This window comes from Dermacentor silvarum, chromosome 8, assembly GCF_013339745.2.
Source record: "Dermacentor silvarum isolate Dsil-2018 chromosome 8, BIME_Dsil_1.4, whole genome shotgun sequence".
Classification (NCBI taxonomy): domain Eukaryota; kingdom Metazoa; phylum Arthropoda; class Arachnida; order Ixodida; family Ixodidae; genus Dermacentor; species Dermacentor silvarum.
Genome location: NC_051161.1, coordinates 127342730 through 127370563, shown reverse-complemented (window position 1 = coordinate 127370563; position 27834 = coordinate 127342730).

Sequence of the window (27834 nt, the reverse complement as noted above, 5' to 3'; positions counted from 1 at the left end):
CTTAAGTTTGCGTGCGAGTTGGGTTAGATGTGTGTAGATAATGTGTGCTAAACTTACCATGCCAGGAACCGGCGCTAGTCCCTTTGTTATTTAACTAGCGGTACTCACTCCTGCCGACGTTCTGGTGTTGAAGTCTTTGGAGATTAGCGATGCAACGCTGACATGAATGTTTGTGAACTTTTGGGAAAAGGGAATTTTTTTATGCACCAGGAAAATCGTATATTGAGAAGGGCCGGCAACAGAGGCTGTCCATATGTAGCAACGGTCCGTGAACTTGAACACACATATTCATTCCATTCCTTAATATGCCAGTCACTATTTTTGCAGTCAGCTACTGCAGACGTCTTCAATCCACCGCTCCGCATTTTGCAGTATGAATGGAGCACAGTGCGCGAGCGAAAACGCAGTTGCCTTTCCGACAGTTGATCGCACAGAAACAGGGCAGAAGCGGTAATTGAACTGAACCCTTAACTTTTTGTTCAAAAGGGCCTTGCGTAGGTACTTGCAGCTGATGCACTGCCCTTCTGCAAAAAGAACATATTTACCTAAACCAAACCAGAGCAGAAAAATATGTGAATACATTTATAAATTACCAAGAATTGCCAACATTCACTAACGCCCTGGCAAAGCACTATGGAAGTAGTTCAGCAATCATATTCTGGTAAAGCCATTGTGAAATCATGTGGAGACAACGAAATGCTGAGTGTGGTGCCTACCACTGGTTTCCACTTTGCCGTGACAGTTGTTGTGAATTACGTCCCCTGCCTTAACTTCAGCTTGTTTTAAATTCCTCTTGTCAAGAAGCCTGAATCGTACTCTTGGGCATCAAGTGCTCCAATGCACAGTTCAAATGCTTCTACCTTCTCCAGCAGGATCTCTGCATCTGTTTGGGTGGTGCGAAAGCAGACTGCTTAAAAAAGAGGAATTTATCTTGGGATAAGCCCTAAGTTTTGTTTTCATACGACAAACACTTTGTTGACGAACCGTGGGTGTTCCACAGAAATGCTGGCAGCACCGTGTAGAACACTTCGCAGGGAACTAAACCACGTGACATGCTCTATCTTAGCGTGCACTGGTACACGCCGTTTCTTTCGCAAACCCAAGTCATCACGATACCCTGCCGTTGAGGAGGTGGTTCGAGATTGGGTTCAAGACCAGATAAGCAAGAGCCTGAGTGTTTGCTACGCTGATATTGAAGCTAAAGCACGTACTGTCGCGTACGATATGTGCATCCCGCGAACCGAGTTCAAAGTATCCAAGAAATGGGTCACGAACTTCATGAAACGGAACGGCCTGAGCCTAAGACGACACACGACCCGGTCTTCATGAACACATCTCAAAGCCAAGAAATGTGATGCAAAAGTGAAGTTCAAGAAAAAAATTATTAGGAGCTTGAGTGTCAGCAGGCACTTCGGCGGATTGAAGCTTGCAGTGATGTGCTTCAGGTTCAAACCAATTGTGCTTGCAATATTGCTGTGCTTCCCTTCGAAATATGCGCTACTGACGATGCTCAACAAGCTCACGATCGTGATTTTGCCTTCGATACTCTGAAAGCTTGAATTTATTGAGGATGACGTCACACAATAGTGATATGTGCATCGTTTTACATGAGGCAACCCGTAGGTGGTCATCTTTTGATTTATGGAAACTGTTGTGACCGTGAAGAGTATCACACCGAACACAACCCTCAAGCAATAATTACAAAAACATGTATGGACAATATGATGAAGAAAAATGCCTGTGGCTTCAAATGTATGTAGTTCTTGACCCCCCCCCCCCAAGCCTAGATCTTCGCAGAGCTATGAGGTCATTGAAAACCATCCTGAGATATCCACTGTTATTGAACGCATACAGAATTAAACATTAACTTATCCCACATGAGTGAAATCTGGAGTAGCCCTGTCAGGTTGGAGAAATCATTTATGAGTGCGTGCATTTGCTTGTGATGATTCGTAATCGTTGACATATGAGTAATCAAGTTTTATATGATCATGCGCATGCACTTGAGAAAAAGAAAAAAGAATGATAAGACGACCGTTTACAAACCACGTGCACATGACCCGCCAGAAAAAAGAAAAGCAAAATTACTCTCTAAAAAGGTTGCACAAATAAATAAAAGACGTCGCAATGTAAAGCTGCCAATTTGGTTCGTAGAAAAGACCAGTTGCGAAATCGGTTCTTGCCACTTCCCTGCCAACCACAATGAACGTACATCTTATATGTGTGAGTGAGATGTAAAAAAACATGCTTGAATTAATCAGACCAAAATGCAGAACAACCTTGAATTGAAAACAACAAATCTTCCATGCTACTTCAGTGGTGCAGTATTGCATCCTGCCAGGACACTTCCCGCAGTACTGCTGAAATAATCAGCATAAATTTCCCTGACATGCCGAGCTGTTTGGGCAAAATTGCGTGCCTGGGTGCGAGCCACTTGCAAAGGTGGCTGTACTAGCTGCTGACGCCAGTGGCCAGACCGTCAGAGCCCAAAGCCATTGATGGAATCGGAATATCCAGGGCCGCAGTATGCATCGTCACCTTCTGCGCTCCTATGCATAAGGAAATTGTGCAGCACACAAAGGGCTTTAACAACCTCTTCGGCATTCTTGGGATTTTCGTCCATTGTCCTCTCGAGAATCCTCCAAATTCGGCGGCATGCGGGACGCTTTAGTGATTCTTGCTATCATGCGTTTTGCTTGAGCTTCGCTAAATTGCGAAGTTGGCTTGCTGCTTTGGGTAACTTTGTTGAGCTGGGGCTTATTAAGTCGTTGGCTTACTTGTTTTCCGGAGGTTTTCCATCCCACGATGTCGCTTGGGTGTAAGTCGTTGCCGCGCACCGCGACTGCGGTGCGGCCGGTACTGTGCAGCACCTCTTGGTCGTTGATCGTGTCGGTGGTCGTAGTGTCGTTGCCGTGCCGCCAGCACAAAAATCCATGTCTTCCGTAGCAAGGGCCGTGAAACGGTTGTGGGAAACGGCGTTTAGCTGTGATGAGGCCAAGGCCATCTTCGGCGATGAGGAGTCGAGCGTCGTGGCGTCGAGCGGGGCCGGGCAGCCGACGCAGCTGCGCGCCGCAGTCGTACACGTGCTAAGCCTAGGCATGGTCCGCTAGACCCAGCGTCGCCCAAGTGAAGAAAACATCGAAAATGACGAAAAATCCGGTTGACTGGGCCAAAGATGGTATCAATCGAGTCCAGGGATGTTCACGGACACTGTAGTGATGATTTCCACGATTGGAAGCAATTAAGGCGGCGCAATTAGCGAAAACTGCGGAGCACGTCTGCTCAGCTCGGTGACCGGAGCGCCTCCCCCCCTCCCAAGTTGGCTGCTGAAACACCGGAGCAAAGGGGGGCCAGATTAGCACGTTGCAGAGAAGCTTACCAAGCGTGAAAGCGTGCATTAATGAAACACTGTGTGCATAGTCTTTGCCAAACAGACCTTTTGCTCGTGATAACTAGGTTACAAGAGTTAAACCTCAGCCAATTTTTTTGTGATTACCTTTGATTGAGATGCTCTTTTTTCAATCATTGGAACACAACCGTGCTTCATATTCAACCCATGCACTAAGGTGTTTTATTGCACCTGTTGTATACTGTGGAAGACAGTGTGAACCTCCTTTCTTGTTTGACAGCTTTCTGATGTGTGCATCTTTATAACACGTACTCTGCCCATCAATACTGCAGTGTTTGTATGTAGCCACTGATTCCTTCCTATGATAAAACGTCATGAAAACAATCCCTGCCTGCTCTGGCTCTAATTATTGGAGGCAGCTTTGTAGTGAAATTGCATTACTTTTCTAAGTGTATATGGTGTGCGAAAGCATACTAAGAAGTGTAGAAATTAATGAGTTGTGGAGTACCTCATGATAAATGGATGAATGGATAAGGTTGAGCCCTTTAAATCGGGTTGCGGTGCACGCCACCTAGCTGTGACTAGTTGAAGCTGGAGGAACCCTTTTTTCAGTGCTTAGCTGCCTCACCAAGAGGTTTTAGCCATGCCCGACTGGCCATTCTGCAAAGAGTTTAAGGCACCACACCCTCTCAGTCAGTACTCAGCTTTGGTTGACTGCAAAGATAGCTTCCAAGAGAACGCTGCCTCGTATACTTTCCTGCGATCCTGAACTGAGTTAAACGACCACAGATTAAGCGTCAAACTTATCAGTATAAAACACAAACATAACTTTTCTCGGGTAAGTGAATGCTTACTCAGCAAGAGTGGCAAGCAAGTCGCTTTATGAAATAATTAAAATAAAAGTACTCAAACTTTGATACCTAATCGGTCAAGAAGCAGTCATCCCGGTCAACATTTACAATTATACTTTGTTTTTTGGAATAAAGAAAAAAAAGAAAAGCATGAGCATCACCTGCGTGAAGTACTGGTAGCCCCTTTTTAAGCTCAGGCGCCCGTTTTCGTACACAACATATGGTACAAAGCTGACCATATTTTTGTGGTCAATGAGGACACTGTCCTTTAGAGAATACAAACACTTAATTTCAACCAGGTGTATTGCTTCGTTGCCCTCCACAATGCCGTCTGGGCTACAGCACAGCCACCGCTGCAGTGATGACACGACGAGTACAAAGTGCAATAAATATTTACGAAAACTATTCATACTTTCACAGTATATTACCTTTCAAATACCTTATGAATCGGAAGCTGCAATGCTGCCGATAGTTCATCTGTTGCTTCATCCTCAGTCTTTCTTCCTGCATGCGGAAAAGATAATTGGATGCATCTCATAATAAACCGCTTTCATGGTAAAAAAAAAGCTTATTGCGGCACAGAGTAAAGTACGCTAGATTCCGCAACTAGCTTCTTTGTTTTTCTTTACTTTCTCACATGTGTTACCGTAAGAAGTGGCAGCAGCTGTAAGTAATCGCGGGGATGCCATTGCTTCCCCAAGTCTTTCAAAATCTGCACCCCTCATCTTCACTCGGTGTGCAGTTGAGCTTGAAAGGCGTACGCGCGACGTTCCTCGTGCCATCTGCAATGGCCAATGTTTTTTGTATGTCTGTGTTTGTATCACACAAAAAAACATAATGTAGCAAGCAATATAACTTATAAATATGCTCCCAAACTTTTCCACTGCAGCCTGCCTTTTTGTCACCTTGGCAATATCAATTATCTGGTTCAAAGTATATGCAACAAATTTTTCATAAATGCTTTTTCACAAGCTGGTAATTTTTGCAGCATGTCGCATTTTTTCAGTTTCAATGGCCACGTGTAGGCAACCTCCATCATGTTATTTAAGTGGCGGTCGCTGTGCAACATTTTGCCTAGGAGCTCACTGTCTGAGCCGTCGGCCGCTTGCTCTAGCAGCTCTGATGCGAGATCCAGCAGAGCATCCTCCTTTTCTAGAATTTCTCGCAAGGGACACTGAATGTCTGGAAATTGCGAGAGAATGGCTGCGGGGTTTACCCACTGCAAAATCGCAACTGACGCTGGCCGACCTGTGTCAGCAATCGCATTCTGATATGTGAAATCGCGCTTTAGTGCAGCAGGAATTGAAAATTCTTACCTTGGAAAAGGTCCTCAACAGACTTCTTGGAATCAAGGTTTGGCCGGGTGGAAGGCTTCTATACAAACACTGCCACAGCCAACGGCGTGTTTGAATCAGCCCGCGCAGCCAGCCTTGCATGTGCAGCTCGCTTGTGTTATGATTCTCTCTCCTGCTGATAACTAAAAAAAAAGAGCAATGGTAGCCTAATTACTGACGCATACAAGAATAAAAAAAATAAAAAGCTCACCTGCAGTCGCACCTCGTAGTCGACGGATTTCATTTGTGCTATGCATTTCCCCCCCTCAGGGGCGTCTGCGTTAGCAGGCGTTTGGTGTGTTGCGCCACCACGTACCCGAGCACACGAGGTTCGGACCCTCCCGCGTGTAGCCGTGCGTGGCTTAGCCGTGTCTGGGGAAAGGGGGATCCTGGGGGTTGAGCTGATGCCGGGTGTTTGGACCTTAAGGCCCCCCGGCGGAGGCAACACACCTCTTCGGCCTCTGCTTCACATAGACGGCACCCCTGGGCTGACCCACCCAGGGGAAATCGGCAGTTGCCTTTTCCTATCCTCCTCTTAAATCTTCGTCTTTCTCTCTCACTTTCAATCTATCCTGTTTTCTTTTCACTTCCTTTTACTTCCAATTTCCCAGGCAGCTAGGGTTAACCTTGTGTGGGTAGCCAACCTTGGATATTCCATATTTGGTTATAGTGGTGGCGTACAGTTGGCGTTTGCAGGACCTGTCCTTTACAGATTCTGCAGCGTCCCCTTGTTGGGCTCCATGGTGGGTGGCTGGCGCCACTGCCGAAACAAATTCCACATACATGGATAGTTCATTTCCCGCACTTCCTGATCGCCGCCAGAAACGGGGGCGCACCGAAGCATTTCAATTTTTTGGCCAAAAAACAGAAATCTTTCCGCGCTTTCACGTTATTCATAGTGATAAGCCAGACAAGAGCGTAAGAGTTGCATCACCTTTTCTCGTTGCGAAATGTTTGACCGAGACCATAGGACCAGGCTACAAGGCCACAAAGTTGGCAAGTGGAGATCTCCTGTTGGAACTCCGCGACAAAAAACAACATGAAAAGTTACATACCCTAGTGTCTTTTGGCGAAATACCAATAACAGTGACCCCGCACCGCACGATGAACACCACTCGTGGTGTCGTCTCAGATGATGATCTTATGGACCTAACCGAAGCTGAACTTCTAGAGGGCTGGAAAGATGAAAATGTGATCAATGTAAAACGGATTAAGATGAGGCGAGATGGCAAAGAGATCCAAACACATTATTCTCACATTCGGTACAAGTGTTCTGCCAGAGACCATAGAGACAGGATACATAAAGATCAAAGTCAGGCCCTACATTCCGAACCCTCTCCGTTGCTTTAAGTGTCAAAGATTTGGCCACAGTTCACAGAACTGCCGTGGCCGCCTCACCTGTGCGAAATGTGCCCACGAACATGCGTCCGAATCCTGTGAAAACAAACTGCAATGTGTCAACTGCGACGGCGAGCATGCCGCCTACTCGCGGTCCTGCCCGTCGTGGAAGAAGGAAAAAGAAATCGTTACAATCAAGGTCAAAGAAAATATTTCGTTCAAAGAGGCACGAAGGCGGGTATCATACCTGCCAAAGAACACCTTTGCCGAAGTGGCGCGTCAGGGGGCAGCGTCGCAACGGCTTCCGGCGGCTGTCCGGCCCACACACAGTGAGCCGGCAGTGACGCCATCCGCCCCCTCTGCGGCTGCAGCTAGCGCTGCTCCGCCAACTCACAAGAAGGGGCCATCGACCTCTGGGCTGGTGGCCTCCAGGGCCTCGTCCCTCGAGGCGAGGCCTCCCCGTCAAAGCAACCGCTCGCAAGAGCGCGTGTCCAGCGCCTCACAAGAGGCGATGGACACAACAACCGGCCAGACGGCGCCATCAGCGCCTAAGGAGCCGCGAGAATCTCGCGATCGCTCCAAAAAAGAAAAAGCCCGCATCACAGGGCCCGACAAGGGCTCTGTAAGTTAAGTTAGTCCCTTTTACACACAGCACAAAAAACCCACTTTCAACATGAATGCACAAATAATACAATGGAACGTCAGAGGACTCCTACACAACCTCGATGACGTGAAAGAAATCCTACACAGGTTTAATCCTAAGGTGCTGTGTGTTCAAGAGACACACCTTAAATCTACACAATCCAACTTTCTCCGGCAATACGCCATTTTTCGGAAAGACCGAGACGGCGCTCTTGCGTCGTCCGGTGGTGTAGCAATAGTTGTAGACAAGTCCGTAGCTTGTCAACATGTACCCCTGCAGACGGCCCTTGAGGCAGTGTCAATCCGGGCAATTCTTTTTAATAAATTGGTCACTGTATGTTCTATATACATACCCCCACGCTATATTCTCGGAAAAACTGAGTTTTATAATCTTGTTCATCAGCTTCCAGAACCCTACATACTTGTGGGTGATTTTAACGCTCACAACACGCTGTGGGGAGATTCCCGATGTGACCCAAGAGGTCGTCTTATAGAAAACTTTCTTCTGAACTCTGGTGCGTGTCTCTTCAATGGGAAGGAGCCAACATATTACAATCTTTATAATAATTCTTACTCATCAATAGACCTGTCGATTGGCTCTGCCTCTCTTTTCCCCGATTTAAAATGGCGTGTGCTCAAAGATCCTCTTGGAAGTGACCACTTCCCAGTGGCACTAGACTTGTTGAAACAACATGACTCCCCTCCGCATGACCCTCGTTGGAAACTTGCCTCAGCGGACTGGAAGTGTTTTAAAGAATCCACATACTTATCACGAGATTTTATAAGTAATTTTAGCATAGATCATGCTGTATTATATTTTACCGCTTTTATTATTGACGCCGCAGAAAAGTTCATCCCTCAAACAAAAGGTCGTTCATGCGGAAGACGAGTTCCCTGGTGGAACGAGGACTGCAGGCAAGCTCGGAAAAAGCAAAACAAAGCCTGGGGCATTCTGCGCCGATACCCAACTGCAGAAAACCTTCTTCAATTCAAACTATCTAAATCACAGGGAAGGCGCACGCGACGGCAGGCTAGGAGAGCAAGCTGGGAGAGGTTTCTGTCAGGGATAAATTCGTATACCCAAGAAACAAAAGTGTGGAATGCGCTCAGAAGGCTAAAGGGGCAGGAACCGCATCCGCTGCCTTTGGTAAATAATCAAGGAAACAGGTTGGAAGACCAGGCAGACGCTCTCGGAACACATTTTCAGTATGTATCTAGCTCCGCGCACTATACACATACATTCCTTAAACACAAAGAAATAGAAGAACGGAAGACACTGGACCGGAAATGCAGAGGCAACGAACTATACAACTGTCCATTCAACATTGCCGAGCTTAAAGCAGCATTGAACGCCTGCAAAAGCTCTGCGCCGGGAGCAGACAGGATTATGTATGACATGATCAAGAACATGCACACGGACACACAGATAACATTGCTCGCACTTCTTAATCACATTTGGGCAGCCGGGCACCTTCCAGCGGCATGGAAGGAAGCTATCGTTGTCCCAGTTTTGAAACAGGGTAAAGACCCATCCTTGGTAACAAGCTACCGTCCGATAGCACTTACAAGCTGCTTATGTAAGCTTTTCGAAAAAATGATAAATCGCCGTCTTTTGCATTTCCTAGAATCAAACAACATGCTTGATCCCTACCAGTGTGGATTTCGAGAGGGCCGGTCCACAACCGACCATCTTGTGCGCATTGAAGCAAACATACGCGATTCATTTGCTCATAAACAATATTTCTTGTCAGTTTTTCTCGACATGGAAAAGGCCTACGATACCACATGGCGCTATGGCATTATCAGAGACTTATCAGGAATGGGTATTCGTGGCAACATGCTTAGCATAATTGAAAGTTATCTCTCACACCGTACTTTTCGAGTTAGAATTGGTGATGCCCTCTCTAGGCCATTTACACAGGAAACTGGGGTACCGCAGGGTGGTGTACTTAGCTGTACCCTTTTTATTGTTAAAATGAACTCTTTACGTTCGTTTATCCCACAGAGTATGTTTTACTCAGTATATGTTGATGATCTGCAGATTGGATTTAAATCGTGTAACATCGCAGTCTGCGAGCGACACGTTCAGTTCGGATTGAACAAAGTCTCAACATGGGCAAATCAGAACGGCTTCAAGCTGAATCCACAGAAAAGCTCCTGTGTCCTCTTTACACGGAAGAGGGGCCTTGTCCCAGAGCCGAGTATCCAGCTCCATGGTCAGCGCTTACCTCTGAACACACAGCATAAATTTCTTGGTGTCTTACTTGACTTTAAACTTACATTCATTCCACATATAAAGTATTTGAAAGCCAAATGTTTGAAAACAATGAACATTCTTAAAATTCTTGCATACACGACATGGGGCAGTGACAGGGGCTGCTTAATGAACTTGTACAGGAGCCTCATTCGGTCACGTCTGGACTATGGGTCTGTGGTCTATCACTCTGCCGCTCCAAGTGCATTGAAGATTTTAGATCCTGTTCACCATTTAGGCATTCGCCTAGCCACAGGCGCCTTCAGAACAAGTCCTATACAGAGTTTATACGTAGAATCAAATGAGTGGTCACTCCACCTGCAAAGAACATATATAAGCTTCACATATTTCCTCAAAGTGCAATCCCATCCTGAACACCCGTGTTATAATACCGTTAACGATTTGACGTCTGCCACGCTATTTCAAAACCGACCTTCAATGAGAAAACCTTTTACACTACACGTGAGGGAGTTGAGCGAGGAAATGAATGTCCCACTAGATGTGCACCCACTGATGGCACCAGCAAGGCTGTCACCACCATGGCTGTGGCAAATGATAAACTGCGACACGTCATTTGTCGAAGTTACAAAGCACGCTCCAGCGGAACACATCAGAATGCACTTCCGAGAACTTCAAATAAAATACTCATGCCCAGAATTTTATACTGACGCATCAAAGTCCAATGCTGGCGTGTCTTATGCAGCAATTGGTCCATCTTTCTCAGAATCTGATGTATTGCACCCCGAAACAAGTATCTTTTCTGCGGAGGCATGCGCTATAATGTCGGCTGTAAAACACATAAAGGCATTAAAACTCGAAAAAGCTGTCATATTTACAGACTCTCTAAGCGTAGTAAGAGCTTTAGTGTCTCTACGGAAACATAAAAACCCAATAATCAATTACCTTTACTCATATCTGTGTACTATGTACGCATCTAACCAATATATCGTAATATGTTGGGTGCCAGGGCACAGAGGCATAGTGGGCAATACGCTTGCAGACGAACTTGCTACGTCCATAACTAGGAGAGCCTGCACCTCTACCGTAGCAATCCCTCCCACAGACTTGAAGCCTTTCCTGCGCAATAAGCTGAGAAACTTTTGGCAATCCATCTGGGACCGTGAAATCTCTAATAAACTTCATTTAATCAAGCCGCACCTCCGAAACTGGCCTTCGGTAACGAAATCGCGACAAATTGATGTCGTGCTTTGTCGACTGCGAATAGGACATGTGTACGGCACTCATTCTTACCTGCTGGCTGGTGGTGAACCTCCACTCTGTGGTAGGTGTGGTGAGAGGCTGACTGTTCTCCACGTCTTGGTGGAGTGTCGGCAACTAGAGGCTGAAAGAAATAAGCACTTTCCTATAGCACACCGATACCACATTCCCCTTCATCCGGTATTGTTTCTTGGAGCAGATCCAATTTTTGACCATAGATCAGTTTTACAATTTTTACGAGATGTCGACTTATTGCGCGTTATAAGTCCACGTGATTCGTAGCGCGTCCTCTCAACGGAGGCTGCTGCTACGATAGTTGTGACCTGTATGGCACATGCCTCCAGGTCCTTGTGCTTAAGGGCCCTGGTGAGGCACTAGTGCTACATCTTTTAGTATATCACCTCTTCTTAATACATCGTTTCTTCGTAACATGTCATGCATCATCGTCAACTTTTAATGTATATATAATTGCGGACCTTTCAACGAATCTTTTAGGCCTCTATACAGCCATGTTTTATCCACATCTTAATATTAACTATTCTTCCACCAATAGCAGCCTATTACCGTAGCCTTGGCGCTCTTTGGCCACATCTGGCCCTTGCGCCAATAAACCCCAATCATCATCATCATATGCATTTCCCGACGATATTGGACGGCCCCGTCGCGCTCAGTAATTCCTCTTTGACACCACACGCATGCCCACTCTCGTACAGCTTCCTCCCAAGCGACAAGCAACTCTTCTTGAAGTATCTGTCAACATTATTTATCCTACGGAAACCGCAAAACAACACACGGTGGTCACTAAACGCTGCCATTTCCACAGGAGGCACACGCAAACAGCCAACCTATGAGTAAGCAAGTTTGTTCCTAGTCCCTTTTGACGCAGGGTAGGCAGTTTAGGCGCTACAGGAAAAAATATATGGTCTATGTTGTCTTGCATAGTTCACTTAGGTTTTTGGTTCGTGTACCGTCAAGTTTCACCGCAATTTCGTAAAAACCACCCCATTCACCAGTTTTGCGAAAAATGCCATGCCACGCCAAGACGAGCCAAGCCAAAATTTCCCCGCAGGGGCGTCTGCGTAAGCAGGCGTTTGGTGTGTTGCGACACCACGTACCCGAGCACATGAGGGTCGGACCCTCCCGCGTCTAACCGTGCGCGGCTTAGCCGTGTCCGGGGAAAAGGGGATCCTGGGAGTTGAGCCGAAGCCGGGTGTTTGGACCTTTATGGCCCCTCGGCAGAGGCGACACACTCCTTTGGCCTCTGCTTCACGTAGACGGCACCCCCGGACTGACCCACCCGGGGGAAATCGGTGGTCGCCTTTTCCTATCCCCCTCTCTGCCCTTTTTCTTTCCTATCTCCTTTCTTTACTGTCCTGTCTCCTATTCTCTTCGGTTACTTCCACGTTTTCATAGGCGGCTCGGGTTAACCTTGTGTATGTGCCCTCTCTTGGGTATCTTATATTGGGTTATAGCAGCAATGCACGGCTGGCGTCTGCAGCCTTACACCTTAAGTGCTGCAGCGTCCCCTAGTTGGGCTCCGTGGTGGGTGGCCGCCATTGCCGCCGAAATAAACCGAACTAATATGGGAACACCTGCATTTCCCCGTCTACTTGATCGTCACCCTCACAAGAGGGGGCGCACCGATGAAATATTAAACCTATTCAGACCGAAAGAAATTTTTCCCCGATACCAAGTTGTGCACAGTGAGAAAACTGAAAAACCAGCTCGAACCGTATCCCCTTTTCTTGTTGCGAAAGGCTTGACTGACGCCCTTGGCCCAGGTTACAAGGTCACCAAAATGGCGAGCGGGGACCTCCTGCTTGAGATCCGTGACAAAGCGCAGCACAATAAATTGAACAACCTTGTGGCATTTGGAGACATACCTGTTACCGTCTCACCTCATCGGTCTATGAACACAGCACGTGGAGTAGTGTCTGATGCAGATCTAATCGACTTGTCCGAAACCGAACTATTGGAAGGCTGGAAAGAACAAAACGTAACAAACGTACAGCGCATCATTATCAGAAGAGAAAATAAGGAAATTCCCACTAAACACCTGATCCTGACTTTTGCCACTTGCGATCTGCCAGAAACCATAGAAACCGGATACACAAAGTTAGCTGTCAGGCCATACATCCCCAATCCCAGAAGATGCTTCCAATGTCAAAGATTTGGCCACGGCTCGCAGAGCTGCCGTGGTAGACTAACATGTGCGAAATGTGGAACGCAAGGGCATTCCTCAGACAACTGTGAAGCGGCACCTCACTGTGTAAACTGTGATGGTGAGCATCCAGCTTACTCCCGGTCTTGTCCGAATTGGAAAAAAGAAAAAGAAATTATCACTCTCAAAGTTCGTGAGAACATCTCCTTCAAGGAAGCACGTAAAAGGTGCTTGCCATTCCACAGCACAACATATGCCGAGGCGACGCGTCAGGGGGCAACGTCGCACCGGCTTCCGCCACCTGCCCGGCCCGCGCGCAGCGAGCCGCCGGCTGTGGCAGCCGCCCCTATGGTGGGAGCAGCCAAGGCTGCCTTGCCATCACCGAACTTGGCCACACCAGTGGCCCCTGCTAGCTCTGGCAGCAGCCAGGATAGCACGGAGGCTAAGGAGGTACCGTCAACCTCCGCACTGGTGGGGACAAAGGCTTCGTCTTCCGAGGCGAAGCCAAACCGACGCACACATCGCTCGTTAGAGCGAGTGTCCAACGCCTCGCAAGAGGCAATGGACACAACTTCTCAGACGGCACATGGAGTGCCTAGGGAGCGGCGACTCTCCCAAGAACGCTCCAAAAAAGACAAGACACCAGTTACAGCGCCTGTAAAAGGCTCTGTAAAATAGGCTGTACACACCCCTTGAAACACACAGCACCTTTTATTTTCCTCCAACATGAATAAAATAATGCAGTGGAATGTTAGGGGATTAATCCACAACCTAGACGATATCCAAGAACTTCTCAGTAAATTTAATCCAAAGGTGCTGTGTGTTCAAGAAACACATCTAAACTCCAGAAACACCAACTTCCTACGTCAGAATATTGTTTTCCGAAAAGATCGCGAGGATTCTGCCGCATCATCTGGTGGTGTGGCCATCATACTCGACAGAAGTGTAGCCTGTCAGCAACTTCCACTTAATACGGCACTTGAGGCGGTAGCCGTTCGTGCTGTACTTCTGGGTAAACTCGTTACTATTTGCTCGCTCTACATACCCCCACATTATCCTTTACACAAACATGAATTTCAGTCACTAATAGATGAATTACCAGAACCTTACCTAGTTCTTGGCGATTTCAATGCACACAGCAGCTTGTGGGGCGACACGCGTATCGATGCGCGAGGACGCCTAATCGAACAATTTCTTTTCTCCTCTGGTGCGTGTCTCCTGAATAAGAAGGAACCCACCTACTACAATCTCGCAAACAAAACGTTTTCTTCCATTGATCTCAGTGTAGCTTCCCCGTCTATATTTGCTGAACTTAAATGGGAAGTTATAAAAAATCCTTACGGGAGTGACCACTTCCCGATACTGCTGAGATCACCACTACAAAACGAACCTCCACCACAGGCACCCCGCTGGAAGTTGGATATAACAGATTGGGCGAAATTCCAAAGTCTTACAAGTAGTATCTCGTGGTCTGAAATATCTTCGCTGGGAATTGATGCTGCTGTCGAGTATTTTACATGTTTTATCATTGATGCCGCTTCTGAATGTATACCTGAAATAAGTGGTGAGACATGCAAACGCCGTCTCCCATGGTGGAACGAGGATTGTCGGAACGCTCGTAGGAAACAGAACAAAGCGTGGGGGTTGCTACGCGACTCCCCAACTGCGGAGAATCTTGTCAATTTTAAGAAGATAAAATCGCAGGGGAGAAGAACACGTCGACAGGCCAGGAGAGAGAGTTGGGAGAAGTTTTTATCAGGCATCAACTCGTATACAGACGAGGGCAGAGTCTGGAAGAAAGTTAATAAGATAAAAGGGCTACAAACTTATTCACTCCCGTTGGTAAACACACAAGGCGACAGTCTGGAAGACCAAGCTAACTGCCTGGGAGCACATTTTGAACATGTGGCAAGCTCATCCCATTATTCGCCAACATTTAAAAGACACAAGGCTGCCATAGAAAAACAGAAAATAGAAAGAAAATGCACCGGAGACGAGGCATACAACCAGCCATTCTGCATCGCTGAGCTCTATGCGTCGCTTAGTTGTTGCAACAAGTCTGCCCCAGGCACTGATCGCATAGTTTATCAAATGCTAAAACACCTTCCCCATGAAACAAAGAAAACTCTCCTCTGCCTTTACAATGCTATATGGTCCTCCGGCAAGATCCCCGCCGCCTGGAAAGAGGCCATTGTCGTCCCTATACTGAAGCAGGGCAAGGGACCCATCGTCTGTTTCGAGCTACCGGCCTATAGCACTAACAAGCTGTCTCTGCAAACTGTTCGAAAAATTGATAAACCGCCGACTAATACATTTCCTCGAATCAAACAAACTGCTTGACCCGTACCAATGCGGGTTTCGAGAGGGTCGATCCACCGCCGACCACTTGATACGTATTGAAACGCAAATTCGTGAAGCTTTTGTCCATAAGCAGTTCTTTCTGTCTGTATTCCTTGATATGGAAAAAGCCTACGACACCACGTGGCGGTTTGGAATACTAAGAGACCTCTCACACGTTGGTATACGTGGTAACATGTTAAATGTCATAGAAAGTTATTTATCTAATCGTACATTCCGTGTTCGTGTGGGAAATGCTGTATCAAGACCATTTGTGCAGGAAACTGGAGTGCCACAGGGCGGGGTGCTGAGTTGCACTCTCTTTATCGTAAAAATGAGTTCTTTGCGTCTGTATATCCCAAGAAACATGTTTTACTCTGCATACGTGGATGATGTACAGTTAGGTTTCGCCTCGTGCAATCTTGCAGTCTGTGAGCGGCAGATTCAGCTTGGTCTGAACAAAGTGTCTAAGTGGGCAGACGAGAATGGATTTAGCCTTAACCCACAAAAGACCACCTGCGTCCTGTTCTCCAGGAAGAGGGGTCTGCACCCCGATCCTGACATTGAGTTGCAGGGACAACGTGTGGCCGTAAAAACAGAACACAAATTTTTAGGTGTGATTCTAGATACGAAACTTACATTTGTGGCACACATACAGTATATAAGGAACAAGTGCATGAAAACAATGAATATTCTAAAAGTGTTGTCACGCACCGTTTGGGGTAGTGACACAAAGTGCCTTTTAAATCTGTATAAGAGCCTCATACTCACACGACTAGATTACGGCGCCATAGTGTACCATTCCGCTACGCCAAGCGCCCTAAAGATGCTGGATCCTGTACACCATCTAGGCATCCGCCTAGCCACTGGTGCCTTCAGGACAAGTCCTGTGTCAAGCTTGTACGTAGAAGCGGACGTGTGGTCGCTTGACATGCAACGTTCATACTTAAGCCTTACCTATTTGCTGAAAGTAAATTCGAACTCGGAACATCCGTCCTTCTCAATCATAAATGATATGACCAGTGCCACACTCTTTAATAACCGGCCGACAGTAAGAGAACCCTTCTCACTACGTATAAGAAAAATTAGCGCAGAAATGGATATCCCACTACTTGAAAATAATTTGATGGCCCCAGCAAATCCAGTGCCACCGTGGCAGTGGCAACTCATAGAGTGTGATACTTCGTTTGTAGAGGTCACAAAAGACGCTCCAGAGGTACATATCCAGATGCATTTTCTAGAAATCCAGTTCAAGTACTCGTCCTGCACTCAGTTTTACACTGACGCTTCCAAGTCACATGCAGGAGTTTCTTATGCAGTAGTCGGCCCATCGTTCTCCGAGTCCGATGTACTACACCCGGAAACAAGCATTTTTACGGCTGAAGCCTATGCACTTTTATCAGCCGTGAAGAATATAGGCAAGTCAAAACTCAAACGATCAATAATATTTACAGACTCCCTAAGCGTTGTGAAAGCTATCATGACTCTACATAGACACAAAAACCCTGTACTCATTGAACTGTATTCTGCTCTGTGCAAAGCATACATGTCTAACCAGCATATTATTTTGTGCTGGGTGCCTGGCCATAGAGGCATCGAGGGCAATGTTCTGGCTGATCAAATGGCCTCATCAACTACATCGCGAGCCCTTAACCATACCGCTTCTATCCCTGCCGCAGACCTCAAGCCCTACTTGAGAAAGAAACTTCGAAGCCATTGGCAGCGCTTGTGGGATGCCGAAACCAACAATAAGCTCCACTTAGTTAAGCCACAGATAGGTCCCTGGCATCCCGTTACGAAAATACGAAGAACTAATGTCCTATTCTCTCGTTTGAGAATAGGACATACATACGGCACCCACAATTTTCTTTTAACTGGAAATGACCCACCAACCTGTGGTAGATGTGGAGAGAGGCTTACCGTGCTTCACGCCCTCGTGGAGTGCAGAGAAGCCGAAACAGAGAGAAAAAGGCACTTTCCTCTAGCGTACCGGTACTGTCTCCCTCTCCATCCCGCTATGTTTCTGGGTGACAAACCCCTCTTTAACACCAAAGCTGTCCTGGGCTTTCTTAGCGATGTTATATTGCATGTTATTTGCCCAATAGTTTCATAGCGCATCCTCTCTCCAGAGGATGCCGCTGCGATAGTAGTTTTGTATAGCACGAGTCTCCAGGCCCTTGCATATCAAAGGGCCTGTCAAGGCAGTAGTGCTGTTTGAAAAGACTTATCAGTGATAAATTTTCATTTATCATGATTATCTTGCAAATTGTTCTTTCGTCTCATAGTGCACCTCATTAGCCATTGCCATAATTTTATTACATATATATTTTACGCATTTTACAGCGATTGTTTTTAGGCCCTTTTACAGCCACGACACATCTATCTTTCGCAATTCATTGCTCCATTGTCAACCTATTAACACTGGCCTGGCGCTCTTTGGCCATACCTGGCCCTTGCGCCATTAAACACCATTCATCATCAAGCCAAAATTTGCCGTCGCTGACGAAGCATCAGCTGGGTCGCATCTAGTAGCCTGTAGCTAGCTCCTCCATGCCACACCAAGACGAGCCAAGCCAAAATTTGCCGTCGCTGGCGAAGCATCAGCTGGGTCGCATCTAGTAGCCTGTAGCTAGCTCCTCGGTCACTGGCACAGGGGTAGATCTGAATGGGCTCCACGCGAGTCCTGAGGAAGGATTGGCGAGAGCTCCACTCTGCGTTCCACGTGGCCGTCATATTCGCATCGATGTCCAAATGTTGGCGTGCCGATGGAGTTGGCGGAGGAGGTGTGTTGGGTGTTATCCCAGTCGGGCTGCTTTCGGTTTGTCTGCAGAGCCGTTCCCACTGCAGCAATAGGCGCTTTGTTTACTGGATGCCATCGATTTGTGCTTCATTTGACCGGACAGGTACAAGAGTTCGGTCAAACTTGGCGATGTTCAGGGTTTATCATGCAGGCGTGGGCAGACCTTTAAGCCGTGAGCAACGGTTTCTTCGGGGGCACCGCACAAACCAAACAGCATAAAGGGCACGGTGATGAAGGGTCTGAGTCGAACAGTTCATGTCGTTGTTGTTGAGTGGCCAAAGATCCTGTGCGAGCTTGGAAGAGTAGTGCGCTCGGTCTGTTGCCCCTGTAGTATGGCTCACTGACAGGTTCCAGTTTATGTTTAGCATAGCACGACACTGTTTAGTTTTTTTTGCGGTCGCTGCGCGCCAGATGTGTGTGCCTGTCTGTGTTATATATTTGCTCACTTTTCACACCATTCGCTTTCATTTTTTGTTTCCTGTAACTTTGGGTTTGGGCCGAATTTTGTTTCGATGGAGGCGAGTCGTTGTATCCAGAGGGTCTTTATGCCCTTATACCGCAGGTGTAGGTATATTTGGCGGCTGTAATTGGCTTCGGGCATAAATTTCACCCTGCCCATGTATTGCAATTTTGATCTTGCTTCTCGAATTTCAAACGGTGACCAACCCATTTCAGCTATTATTGCGGCATTGGCTGTGAAAATGTTTCCTCCCAGCAGCCATCGCCCAAGTTCGTTCTGGTGCAGGTTTTAGGCATTTTATTGTCTGGGTCGGGTATGTTAGTGTGTCAGTTGAGTATGTTGTTGCTGGGACTGCGAGTGTTTTCCATAGTGTGCGACCTACTGAATAAGGGTTGTACGAAGGTTGGGATAGGTGCCATACTCGGCCTTTTAGAGGGTTCGATTTCTTCATTATCGAATTAGTTTGTTTTTGAAGGTAGTCTTTCTTGTCTGACATTTCAATTCCAAGATATTTATAAGTTGCTGTCTTTGTTATAGAATTTCCTTGTAGTGTTAATGTGAGTCCTTCCGTTTTTGTGTTTAGATTCATCCATTGCGTTTTTTCTGTATTGAACTTGAGGTAGTCCTCAGCCGCTACTTGAGAACAGATATTCAGAAGGTCTTGTAGGTCTGCTGATGACTCATCTAGAAGCACAATATCGTCAGCGAAAGCCAAACGAGATTTTTGTGTACACCTCTTGGTGGTCTGTTGTTATTGTGGGCAGTCTCGATCCCGTTCCCTCATTGTTTAGTGCTCTCAGTAGGTTGTTTATATAGATGTTAAATAGAGTCGGTGATAGAGGACATCCCTGTTTTAATCTGGCTCTTAGTTTCACTTTCTGCGATTTAAATCCATGTACTTCATAAACTGCTGTGCATTCTTTATAAAGTGCTTTGAGTAGTTCATTAAATTCCTGGTCCAATTTCATGTTTTCAAGCTTTTCCCATAGTTTGGGATGCGGTACAGAGTCGTAGGCTTTTTCTAGATCTAGGAAGGCCAGATAGAGTTGCGATTTTTCCTTGTGCTTCATCTCGATTGTTTGGGTGACAGTGAAAATGTGTTCACTTGGTCGTCTTTGTGGGCGGAAGCCATTTTGTGATTCACTGTATAGTTCGTTCTGTTCTCAATAGTTTTGTAATCTACGGTTTAGAGTTGCACTGAAGAGCTTTAAAATGTTGCTGAGCACAGCTATTGGACGGTAGGCATTGATGTCATTTTCTGCTTTCCTTTTGCCTTTGTGAATGAGTTGTATTTGTGCTTCCTTCCAAGCTTCTGGTATCTTCCGTGTCGCAAGGGTGTCGTTGAAGCAGTTGAGTAGCGTTTCTCTTGCTTTTGTTTGGAGAGCTTTAAGAAATTCATTTGGAGTATCATTAAGGCCTGATGTGTCGTTTTAATTCTGCCATTGAGATCTCACCGGATAGATTCTCACTGTGTGGTGGTGCATTGCAGCAATTCATTGTGTTGTTTGGGGGTTGGTGCAGTGGTGTTATGTAGTTTGCTTCCATGGTTTCAGAGTGGTGTTTTATGTATTGTTCTATTTCTTCTTTTATGTGAAGAGTACATCCCTCACCTGTTAGGAATGCGACAGCCTTGTGTAGGTCATCCCGTAGTTCCAGGGTCTGTATATAGGCCCAGAACTTCTGGCTGTAGTGTTGTCGCTCTTTTGTTACATGCTCTTTTTGCGGCTTTAACGCTTTGTCTATCTTTTTTGCGACCATTGTTTTGACTCGTTCTTTTTGTGTCCTGTATTGTTCCCAGATGACATCTTTTAAGGTCGTGTTCTCTTCAGGTGTATAGCGGTGCTGTCTGGAGAGTGTCTTCCTTTTGTTGTATCTCAGTTTCCAGCTCCTTGTCGATCCATGGCGATAACCTAGATCGTTTGTCCAGTTGTTTTTCCAATGGTTTCATGAGCTATTGATAGATACATTTCTGCGAATTGTTTATAGGTAAGTGGTCCTTCTATTGCTGGCTCCAAATCTCTAGCAAATGCTTCAAGGCGCAGGTCTTTCACTTTCCAGTGTGCTTTGGTGGGCTTTGTCGCAGTGTCCTTTCAAGGTTGATTCCGCTTTAAGCTTATTGTAATTCTATTGTGGTCACTTCCGCATTTGTTATATTTCTGTTCATCTGTGTATGTATGGATGACATATGCATGTGTTGCCTTGTTGTCTCTTCATTATACAGAACGTAGTCAATAGCGGTCTTGCTTGAATTACGTGACCATGTGTATGTTCCGTTGCAAGTAGGGTCCAGGTTGGCCATGTGCCGGTCGCACTGTTTGACTAGCTTGCGGAAACCAGCTGAATTTTTTGTAGCCATCTAACTGTTATGTGGCAGTTGAAATCTATAACGAGGACTGGCTTGTTCATGTAGGTTTGTTCTATCTTTTTTGATACAGTCATAGATATTGTCATTCCACGTTTGTTGTTCTGAGCTGGTAGCCATGTATGTGACACGTAGTGCCATGTAGTGCTTGCCGGCCCCCGCAGGGGCGTCTGCGCAAGCAGGCGTTTGGTGTGTTGCGACACCACGGACCCGAGCACATGGGGGTTGGACCCTCCCGCGCTTATCCGTGCGCGGCTTAGCCGTGTCCGGGGAAAAGGGGATCCTGGGGGTTGAGCCGATGCCGGGCGTTTGGACCTTTACGGCCCCTCGGCGGAGGCAACACACCTCTTTGGCCTCTGCTTCACGTAGACGGCACCCCCGGACTGACCCACCCGGGGGAAATCGGTGGTCGCCTTTTCCTGTCCCCCTCTCCAACCTTTTGCTTTCCTATCTCCTTTCTTTTGCCCTCCTATCATCTCTTCTCTTCCGTCACTTCCAAATTTTCACAGGCGGCTTGGGTTAACCTTGTGTATGTGCCCTCTCTTGGGTATCTTATATTGGGTTATAGCAGCAATGCACGGCTGGCGCCTGCAGCCTTACACGTTAAGTGCTGCAGCGTCCCCTAGTTGGGCTCCGTGGTGGGTGGCCGCCATTGCCGCCGAAATATACCAAACAATTATGGGAACACCTGCATTTCCCCGTTTACTTGATCGTCACTCTCACAAGAGGGGACGCACCGATGAACTATTTAACCTCTTCAAACCAAAAGAAATCTTCCCCCGATTCCAAGTAGTGCACAGCGAAAAAACTGGAAAGCCAGCTAGAACCGTATCCCCTTTTCTTGTTGCGAAAGGCTTGACTGACGCCCTTGGCACAGGTTATAAAGTCACCAAAATGGCGAGCGGGGACCTTCTGCTTGAGATCCGCAATAAAGAGCAGCACAATAACCTCAACAAACTTGTGGCATTCGGAGACATTCCTGTCACCGTTTCACCTCATCGTTCTATGAATACAGCACGCGGTGTAGTGTCTGATGCAGATCTCATCGACTTGTCCGAAACCGAACTATTGGAAGGCTGGAAAGAGCAAAACGTAACCAATGTACAGCGTATCACTATCAGACGAGACAATAAAGAAATTCCTACAAAACACCTTATTCTGACCTTTGCCACTTGCGATCTGCCACAAACAATAGAAACCGGATACACTAAGATAGCTGTCAGACCATACATACCTAATCCAAGACGATGTTTCCAATGTCAAAGATTTGGCCACGGCTCGCAGAGCTGTCGTGGTAGACTTACATGCGCGAAATGTGGACTCCAAGGTCCCCGCAAGGGCACCTTGAGTATCAAGGTGATGGTGCTTGGCGCCACCACGGACCCTTAGCCCCCATACCGAAGCTGTCATCCGCACCGTGGCGAAAGGTTTTGAGGTGAAGGGTAGAAACCATGAACGGTGGCGGTCGGGGCCATGGTCAAGCTCCGGCCGATGGGCTCTTCGTCTGTGTACCAGGCGACGAGCCCCGGGACCTTCCTGTGAATAAGACGGTGAAACACAGGTGACATTCTAGGAACCGTCGGCATATCCATATCGCATGAGTACTTTTTCTTCCAAAAAACCCGATCGGTCCCTGAAAAGGGGCCGCACCGAAGACATGTTAGACAAAACTCGAACTCAATGTGATCACTTCACACGCTTCCTGATTATACACTCTCTTGTAGACAATGACTCTGTTGCTGCAATGTCCGTTTTTGTTATCGCTAGGACCCTTGAGAAGCTGATAGGCAAAAACTATGAAGCAAAGAAACTGTCATCCGGTGATCTTCTTGTTGAAGTGTCAAAGAAAGATCATTCCGACATCCTCCTCAAGCAAAAGCAGTTCGCCCACTTACAGGTGTCCGTTACCCCCCATCGCAGTCTAAACACAGTTCAAGGCGTCATATCAGAACGTGATCTGATCCGCGAAACAGAATCTGACCTCCTCGATGGCTTCAGAGATCAAGGTGTCATCGCCCTACGCCGCATCACCATAAGGCGAAACGGTGAAGATGTAGTGACACCCCATATCGTCTTGACGTTTAATCGTTCCCGTCTACCAGACGCTGTGAAAGCAGAGTTTATTCACTGCAAAGTCCGCCCCTATGTCCCAAACCCGAGAAGATGCTTCAAGTGCCAGAAGTACGGACACGGATCCAACACATGTCGCGGAAAACTCACCTGTGCAAAGTGTGGTGCTCACGAGCATCCAACCGAAAGTTGCAGTGCCACTCAAACAGAATGTCCCAACTGTCATGGGCCGCACGCTGCATACTCGCGAACCTGTGAAATGTTTCAAAATGAGAAAAAAATAATTCAAATCAAGGTAACCGAAAACATAACATTCCCTGAAGCCCGGAAGAAGCTCTCGCTTCTCTCCGCAAGATCCTACGTTGACGCAGCGCGCCGGGGGGCCGGGCGGCGTCTAGTTACGGTGGGCACGCAGTACAGCTTTGCTGATGCGCGCCTTTCTCGGCCCCCCAGCAAGCAGCCATCGGCTGCACCAACCTTCCAAGTTCCAGAGGTCAACTTCTCACACTCCTCTGGAACAACACAGACAACTGAGAGGGAGTCTACCCTTCTTGACAAACCCTCATCCGCTTCCGAGTCTCCGCCGGAAGCAATGGAAGTGACCCCGGGATCCTCGGTGTCTCCGACGCTGAGAGAGTCCCCCAAAGAGAGGCGGAGTTTTCTAGACCGCCTCAAACAGAAAAAACATCCGCCAGTCAAGCCGCCTAACAAAGGCGGTGACACTTGAATAACTCGTCCCCTTATCACTCGCAAAAATGGCTGCTGAGAGCATTATACACTGGAACTGCCGAGGGCTACTCAGGAATCTGGATGACATATATGAAATACTTGCACAATACCAACCAAACATACTTTGCCTCCAGGAAACACACTTAAACCCAACACGCACAAACTTTCTCAAAGAATATGCAGTATACCGGAAAGACAGGCAAGGCACTGCCCACTCATCGGGTGGCGTCGCTATTGTTGTGCAGAACACAATTCCCTGTCAGAGTATCACACTAGTTACTGATTTAGAGGCAGTGGCAATACGGGCTCTAACTTTTGGTAGAATAATAACTGTATGCTCCCTATATATTCCTCCGGACCATCACCTATCCGTCCAAAAATTTGAAAAACTTATTGACCAGCTCCCGGATCCATTCATGTTGGTTGGAGATTTCAATGCACACCATCCACTATGGGGATGTTCAAGAGTTGATTCCCGAGGTGCACTAATCGAAAAATTTCTATTGTCCTCCGGTTCCTGTATATTTAATAAAAAAGACCCAACATATTTAATTTAGCACACAACTCATACACAGCAATAGACCTTGCTATTGGCTCTCCGGTGCTCTTGGCAACCACTGAGTGGGCTGTTATCGATAATCTGTACGGAAGCGACCATTTTCCTGTTTGCTTAAAACACACAGGAAACATAAATATGGTTGTAAATAACCATAGGAAATTTAAAGAACAGGCTGCTGATTGGAAGAAGTTCCGAGAACTCTCAAAACTGCCCAGTTCTCCAATCGTAGACCTAGGGATAGACGAATTACAATCCATGATCACTCTGCATATTATAGAAGCCGCACAGAAGTCAATCCCACAGACATCAAATAAGACACAAAACAAACGTAGGCCATGGTGGAATGCGGAGTGCAAGAATGCCCGTGAGAACCAAAACAAAGCATGGTCGAAATTCCGCAGGTATCCTACAGTTAACAATTTAACAGACTTCAAGCGTGCTAAAGCAAATGGCAGGCGTATCCGACGTGCATCCAAACGGGAAAGCTGGCAGTCATTCCTCTCATCTGTAAACTCCTACACAGATACACATAAAGTGTACAACAGACTTAGAGCACTTCAAGGGCGCAGTGCTCACCCAGTGCCTCTGGTCAGCACTGCTGGTGATACACCGGAACACCAAGCAGATGCAATAGGTCAACATTTTGAATATATTTTCAGCTCAGCACATTATACAGACTCCTTCATGCGACACAAGCTAGCGGAGGAGCGGAAACCTATCCGTGATAAAAGGCCATCCACAGGAGGGTACAATAGCCCTTTCACTATGGAGGAATTGAAGGCGGCTCTGGGAACATGTGGCAACTCAGCAGCAGGCCCAGACAGGATTACTTATGGCATGCTCAAGCACATACATGAGCACACCCTTATAAGCATCCTCTTTCTGTTTAATAAGATATGGTCCTTTGGGCGCCTACCCAAAGCCTGGAAAGAGGCTGTTATCATACCAATCCTCAAACAAGGAAAGGAAGCCACGCTTGCAGCAAGTTACAGGCCCATTGCCTTGACTAGTTGCTTGTGCAAGGTGTTTGAAAAAATGATAAACCGCCGCCTCGTTTATTTCCTTGAATATAACGGCCTTCTTGACCAACGTCAAGCTGGATTCAGGCCTGGTCGGTCGACAACTGACCAGCTTGTAGCATTTGAATCTTATGTCAGGGATGCCTTTATCCACAAACAACATTGTCTTTCTGTATTCTTTGACCTGGAAAAAGCTTATGACACGACCTGGCGTTATGGCATTCTCCGTGATCTGCATTCTCTTGGAGTCTCGGGAAACATGCTCAATACTATAGAAAGCTACCTCTCCAAACGCACCTTCGTGGTTCGTCTTGGAAATGCTCTATCGAAGCGGTTCATACAGGAGAATGGCGTTCCCCAAGGTGGCGTTCTCAGCTGCACGCTTTTCATAGTTAAAATGAACTCTCTAAGAAGTGTGTTGCCCAAAACTATCTCTTACTCTGTTTACGTTGACGATGTCCAGATCAGTTTCAAATCCTGCAACTTGGCCATCTGTGAACGGCAAATTCAGTTGGGGGTAAATAAACTCTCAAGCTGGGCAGACGAAAATGGGTTTAAATTCAACTGTGGCAAAACCGTCTGTTTACCTTTTTCTCAGCAGCGTGGCATTGGGCCAGACCCCAACATCACACTGAACGGGTAGACCATAGCCGTTAAACAAGATCACAAATTCCTAGGCGTTGTGGTAGATAAAAAGCTCACCTTTGTTCCACATATCAAGCAGTTGCGATTGAAATGCTTGAAAGCATTGAACTTACTAAAGATACTCTCCCATCAGTCATGGGGTACAGACCGTGACTGTCTGCTGAACCTTCTGAATAGCGTTGTCCTATCACGTATTGACTATGGCTCGGTAGTGTACGAATCAGCATCAAAGTCTGCGCTAAAGATGCTTGACCCCGTGTACCACCTTGGGCTCCGTCTGGCCACTGGTGCTTTCAGAACTAGCCCAATAGCCAGCCTGTATGTTGAGGCGAACAGATGGTCACTAGAACGACGAAGGCAGTACACAAGCATAGTGTATGCCACTAAGGTGCTCTCTCATGCAGAGCATCCATCTGGTGAACTCTTGCAGGACACAAGCAACACCCAGTTGTTCTTGAGACGACCATCAGCAACGCCACCATATCCCGTTAGAGTCGCGTAACACATTGAAAGCCTGCAGATACCGGCCTCCAACCTCCAGGTGGTGTCCCACAAAGACGCCATTGCGCCCTGGGAAATACACGCTGTTCACTGTGATATGTCATTTCTTGAGGTGGGCAAACATGGGAATCCGCTCGCAATAAATCAGCACTTTATGTACTTGCAGGCAAAATACAGGTGTGCAGAGTATTACACTGACGCCTCTAAGTCTTCAGCTGTCGCATGTGCCGCACATGGCCCACAATTCTCCGAATCGAAAACAATGAACGAACATACAACCATATTTACTGCAGAATGCTGTGGCATCCTCCTAGCCGTAAAGCACATCCTACAGAATAAACAACCAGCCTCCATCATATATACAGACTCCCTCAGTGCAGTGACTGCGTTGTCATCCGGTAAAAAGCATAAAAATCCAATAACCAATTTCCTTCTTAAATGTCTCATGTCGGCTCACAAATCTAAACTTAAAATCACACTGTGCTGGGTACCGGGGCACTGCAACATAGCTGGAAATGAGGTAGCTGACAGACTTGCGCAGTCAGCTGCTCTCCGTAATTCTATTGACATAGATAATATACCCTACGAGGACCTCAGGCCACAGATTAGAAACAGAATTCGTAGGCAATGGCAAGAAGAATGGGATGGAGCAACTGAAAACAAACTGCACACAATAAAGCCATTAATAGGAAGATATGCTACCGAGAAACGCGACAGACATAAAGAGGTTGCACTATGCAGGCTTAGAATAGGACACACACATGCAACACATTCACATCTGCTAAACAGTTTTCCAGCACCGCACTGTCCAAAATGTGGTGATCGACTGTCCGTCATCCATGTTTTAATCATGTGCAAGAGGCTAGAACCAGATAGGAGACGTCACTTCCCAGAACTGTACAGAAACCAAATACCTCCGCACCCGTCCTTCTTTCTCGGCGACTACCAAATGTTTTCATTAAAAAGAGTTTTTAAGTTTTTAGCGAGTGTAGGCTTCCTACGTGCGATTTCATATTTCCATTGAACTCAGCCTTGTCTCATTCCTGAGGAAATGGCTGAGATTTTTTATCTCACATGTCAGGCGCTCCGCACTCCTTGCCCTGACAAGGACTGTTGCTGAGGCTGCCTGACCTTGTAAATGTCATGCGCTTTGCCCATAATCATCAAATGTAATCATTACTCAATTATTTTAGGCCCTATACACC